At 40.6% G+C, this 6,000-nt stretch overlaps 1 protein-coding gene across 4 annotated transcripts in view; it reads right to left on the bottom strand.

Moving 5' to 3' along the window:
- The window catches only part of TULP4 (TUB like protein 4), a 128,424-nt gene extending 123,047 nt beyond the window's left edge, over positions 1 to 5,377 (bottom strand). For all 4 annotated transcript variants that reach the window (XM_042440470.1, XM_042440489.1, XM_042440462.1 and 1 more), the window contains exon 1: positions 5,328 to 5,377. The gene's annotated coding sequence lies outside the window, so the exon portion shown is untranslated. The remainder of the gene's footprint in view (positions 1 to 5,327) is intronic.
- Positions 5,378 to 6,000: the final 623 nt, after the last annotated feature.

Consider the following 6,000-nt stretch of genomic DNA (forward strand, 5'->3'; position numbering starts at 1 on the left):
AGTTTGTTTTAACTATATTTTATGTTTTGATATTGTGTTTTTAATCTGTCATATTTTTTAATACTTTTATAAGGAGGGGAGGGATTATAATGTTTTTAATTTTATATTTTACTCTGTTATAATCACTGTTGTCAACTGCCCGGATTGGTTCGCCACAGGGCGGTATACAAATAAATATTATTATTATTATTATTATTATTATTATTATTATTATTATTATTATTATTATCATCTCTTGGACAATAACTCAGGGATGCATGGCAATTTATATTTCATACCAATGGAAAGAACATCTCACCAAAAAATATTGAAATAAGCATGGCTTCCTTCCTAATCCAAATTCATTACTCACTTGCCCTGGTTATACTTCCTATCTAGTACAGATTTAACAAATAAGCCCTATGAAAATCATAGGCAGAAAGTGAGGGATGGGACCTTAGATCAGCAGTACAGCATGTATTTTGCATGGGGGGGGGAATCCTTTCAGCAATTCCCAGAATCTCAGATAAACAATTTCAGGTAGCAGAACCTACACCCAAGATCCAAAAGAACCAAGACCTTTGACCCTCCAAGTGTTGCTGGATTCCAACTTACTCCAGTCTCAGCCAACAGAGATGACAAAAGATGGAAATTCTTCTCCCTAAAGAATAGGGGTCCTTTCACACTACATATGTATTCCACTCTGTCTGGCTTGACAATATCCTATGGAATTCTGGGTTTGTAGTTTCATCAGGCATTAAAGCTCTCTGGCGAGAATTCTAAGTTGTTGTTAACTGCTGTCAAGCTGAGTTCCACTTTTCCTGCTGCCTTCTACTATACCAAGCATTTTTATCTTTTCTAATGAGTTACGTCTTCTCATGATATGCCCAAAGTATAACAATTTCAGCTTAGTCAGCTTGGCTTCAAGGGAGAGTTCAGACTTGATTTGCTCTAGGACCCATTTATTTCTCATGTTTATAGTCCATGGTATCCACAGAACTCTCTTCCAGCACTATGTTTCAAATGAGTTCTCTTACTAATTCTGTTTCACTATCTAGCTTTCACAGCCATACATGTTTGTATGTATGTGCCTTCATGTTGCCGGTCAATTTATGGCTACCCCATGAATTTCATAGGATTTTCTTAGGCAAGGATGGTGGTTTTGCCAGTTCCATCCTCTGAAATATAGCCTATAACAATGGTTTTTGTTGGTGGTCTCCCAAAATCAGACAAGATCTGGTGCCTTTAGATTATTTATACCAGCTATACAACCATACATAGAAATCAGAAACACATTGGCATGGACAATCCTGTCTTTGGGATTCAATGATACAGCTTTACATTTCAAGATCATGTCTAGTTCCTTCATATCTGCCTTTCCAGGTCCTAGACTTTTTCTAATTTCATGACCAGGATTTCCATTTTGATTCAGCCAAATTTTGGAAATCTTTGACTATCCCAATGTCTTCATCATTTGCTTTACAGTTATGTAAATCATCTGTGGTCATGGAGAGTGGCAGAGAATTCTAGGTTTGTTGTTGTTGTGTGCCTTGAAGTCATTTCTGATTTATGGCAACCCTAAGCTGAACCTATCACAGGGTTTTAAACTGCCAAACCCAGGATTCTGCAAGATGCAAATAAAAATCATAGTGCTATACCTGAGTGATGTGAAAGAACCTGTGATTCAAATCAGGATGGACTATACTGAATGAAATGGACCAACAGTCCCATGAAATAAAAGGCAGAAACATATGTTAATTGGTCCAGCTGCAAAGGGAAATGCATACAAATACATGTATTTTAAATACAGGTTGAGTCTCCCTTATCCGGAAAGCTTGGGATTTTTTTTTCAGATTTTGGAATATTTGCATATACATAATGAGATATCTTGGAGATGGTACCTACCAGTAAGTTTAAACATCTTCCATTCACCACCATCTGTTGGCATCAATGAGATTTACCTCAGACTAAAGATAATAAGTAGGACTCATACTAAAGACTGTATATAACCTACTGAAGCATCTCAAACACCCTCATATTTTATATGGCACAATTTTCTCTAGGTTTTTGAAGAGTGGCATCACCAAGGGATGCACCTCCCCTTCAGTTCTCTCCTGCATCCATTTTCCCCTCTTTTCATCTACGTTTCACCTTTTTCTCTCTCTCTAACTTCTCTTATTAATAAGTCTGCATATTAAAAGTATTTTTCTTCCTTCCTGCCCCTTCCTTTATTTGGTGGGTTATATGAACCATCTCCATTGCCATTTGATTGTTTCTATTTTTAACAAGATCAATAAAAATCTTAAAAAGCAAAAAAAAAAAAAAAAAAAGGACTGGCTGTCTTTCACTAAGCTTATGCTTAAGTTTGAGTTTTGCAGTAATTCCTTTTCCAAGTTTGTTGTGTGTTCTTACTGTTGGGCATCAACAGGTATTTTGAAGCTTGATACCCATTGATATTGCTTAAAGCCAACCTTTATAATAAGCCCACAAAAGTTATCAGTATACCAAAAAAAAAATACTTACTGGCTTGCAAAGCTAGATCTCGGTTCATCCTCTACCAGACCACTCAACATACTGCATGGTGATAGGGGCTTCCATCCTATGGCAGCCCACTTAATTTTCTATACTGGGCACAGTGAAGGGACAAAATAGAGCCACTGGTAATGCTGGTTGGTGGTTTCTGTGAGTCATAGTCCTCAAAAGTAAGATTTCCAGACTCTTGGACAGAACAACCCATTCCTCTACAAATGGCCCAATCACTCACCTGCATGGAATCCTTTGTTATCTATGGCTAGTGGGCAACTGCTCAAATATAAGGCTGCTTTAAGATGGATAGAAATATATATTATCATGTTAAATGGTTATTCCTTGAGCTTCATCCTTACAGTTGGATAGTGGGTTTTACCTCACATTCAGGTGCCATTGTGATATTCAGAGTTAGGGAAAAATGTTCCTAAGGGCAGGTTACATGTTTTTCTCTAGCATGTAGTTCAGTTCACAATATTCACCATACTGTATTATGCAATCTAAAGTTTATGCAGTTTTCTTTCTTGTAAATGCACTAATCTGCAAAAAGATGAATCTTTCAAAGTATAGCTTAGATCTTCTTTGAGATGGAAGTTGAATATCAATCAAATGGCTAGACAGACAAAGAGTAAGAACTGCTTAAATGTTCTCATAGGATAAATGTTCTGGATCACCAAAGTAATCAAGATTCTACCATCAAATCAAAATCTAAGTTTCACATTATTATTGTAATCACAATAATAATGTGTTAATTGAACAAACTTGAGAGTCGTGCCATAGTTCATGTATCATACAAAACATCAAAAATAAATATTGCAACACCTTAAGCTCTTGTGAACTAATGTCCATTGCATCAGGTGGACAAGGTTTTGAAATCTTAAGCCACAATAAAGTATGTTAATTTTAATTATGTGTGACACAAAAAATTTTTAAACACTAATTGGATGGGTTTTAAAAACAACAACAACCCAAATTAGCTTAATTCTAAAATGAAAACCAGGGTGCCCTATGAGAGAGAAAAAATAAATGGAGTCAGCATCCATAAAACACTATAAAATAAAGTGGTCTTTGTTATTTTAATGGTGTGCATTTACCATCAACGGTAGGAGAGAGGGGAGACTGAGCTTTGTACCTCAACATCTTAAACTTCACAAGCAAGTATTGCAAAGATGGCATGTAAAACCAGTCTTGGCACTGTTTGGTTTTGTTGCTGCAAACACTTACCTCAATATAAACATAAAGGTATCATTGTTTGGATGTTACTGGATTTGCTGTATGGCCAACTCGGATACCCCTAGATGCTTTTCTCAATATAAAAGCTTATCAAAACCTCTCATTTCCAAAAAGAGTACATGGCTCAAGGAAGGGCTTGCCTTGGGCAGGCAGTGGGGAAATGGGCTTGCCAGTACAATCTATTTTATTTTACAGTACAGTGTAATATTCTTCTTTAAAGAAGGCCAACTGTTCTCTATGAATGACTCTTTAGACCATGTTGGCTACTACACCAGCAAACTAATCCTTCACTTTTCAGGAGAATGCAAGTCTGGTAGTAACTGAGCCAGAGCAAATGTTGTCAGCAAACAAAAAAAAGAGGATCCGCTCTGCCAGCAAAACTACCAAACCTTGCTTTTATTTTAAATGAAAGATGGTTCGAGACAAAAGCCAACAAAACCCATTGCCAAGGCTGCAAATCTTGCTTGGTAAGCTGGATGAAGAAAATGTATCATCTCACTAATATCCTGTAGCAACAGGAAAACCTACCAGAAGAGGACCTTCACAACTGCAGCTTCCCTTTCTTTGGAGTTGGAGGAATCAAGCTTTTCAATGTTTGAGTCGTACAGGACTTAGCATCATGGGGGGAAAATAATGCAAAATGTCTACATCAAAACACAGGCCAGCGTTATGGTACATCTGGCACGGCCAATAAATGAGATCAGTCTTTCCCAGACAACCGCTCTTCCGCCTTTCCTTCAGGGCTGTGACAGCTACCTCCAGGTACATCTTAGCAATGCTGGAGAGCCCATCTCCCAAGCTATATCACAAAGGAAGGTTACAAAACAGCATCCCTCAGACGGTGACAAGGTCCCGGAGAAGAGGAAGGGACTGCTTTTTGGTTGTGTTGCTTTTTTGCTGCAAAACCCATTCCTCCATCCCCCAACAGACAAACCCCAAACAAGGGGCTTCATGCCAGACAATGCCTCCTTTTTTCTATACAGATGACAGACAAAGCTAGACAAAAACATGTCAGAGGGGGGATGGGGGGGAGAGAAAGAAAGAATCAGGAGGTCCATTTGAACAAAAGAACACAAATCAGGGCTCCTGGTGTGTGTGTGTGTCCTTACACCCAGCATACACAATGCCTAGATCCTATGTAAATGTCCTTACACAAACACACACACATACACACAACCATCTTTCTTCTAGCACACCTTACTACCCCCCAGCCACTAACACCCACACCTCTGGGCAGCCTCCAGTTCCTGGTGCCCATGATCCACAAACACACACACATATATCCCTCTTTGAAACACACACACACACACACACAAATATTCTTTTCCCCCACCCTAAGAAATCAAAACAAACCAATCCCCCCCAAGGCTCACCAAAAAGAAGAAAAGATGAGCATCTGAGCTAAGGGAGGAACAGTCAGCACAATAGCAATGCACAAAAACACACACAACACACACACACAGAGAGAGAGAAAGCCTGCATCTTGGAAAAGGGGGGGAGGCAAAGCAGGGAGGGAGGGAGAGGGAGGGGGAGGCATCAGAGGGCCCCTTTGGCTGGACCTCCTGGGGCTTTGGGGGGCTGGGGCTTACCTGGGGCTCGGGGCTCCCCCTCCCTCCCTCCTTCGGGGGCCTCGGCAGGCAGGCAGGCAGGCAGGCAGGGCAGCCTCCGACCAGACCAGCCTCCGCCTCCTCCTCCTCCTCCTCCTGCTGCTGCTGCTGCTGGGCCTGGCTCCCCTTTCACGTGATGCAGCCACATGATCCAACTTCCCTCCTGCCTGCTTTCTCCTTCCTTCCTTCTTTCCTTCCCAGGCTCCCTTCTCCCCTCCTCTTCGCCTTTCTTTTCTCTCTCTGCAGCAGGAAAGCAAAGACATGAAGAAATCAGAAGAAGATTAGGAATGATCTAACATCTGCTTGCTTGCTTTCCTTCCTTCCTTCCTTCCTTCCTTCCTTCCTTCCTTCTTCTTCTTCTTCTTTTTCCTTCTTTCCTTCCTTCCTCCCTCCCTTCCTTCCTTTTTTCCTTCCTTCCTTTCCTTCCTTCCTTCTTCTTCTTTTCCCTTCCTCCTCCTCCTCCTCCTCCTTCTTCTTCCTCCTCCTTTCTTTCCTACCTAGGCTGCCTTTCTTTCTTTCTCTCTACCTTTCTCTCTCTCTCTCTCTCTCTCTCTCTCTCTCTCGGCAGCAGGCAAAGAAATCAAGAAATCAGAAGAAAATTAGGAATGAGAGTGATCTAACATGCTTCTGCCTTGTTTCCTCCTCCTCCTCCTCC

Source organism: Sceloporus undulatus, chromosome 1 (genome assembly GCF_019175285.1).
Source record: "Sceloporus undulatus isolate JIND9_A2432 ecotype Alabama chromosome 1, SceUnd_v1.1, whole genome shotgun sequence".
NCBI lineage: Eukaryota > Metazoa > Chordata > Lepidosauria > Squamata > Phrynosomatidae > Sceloporus > Sceloporus undulatus.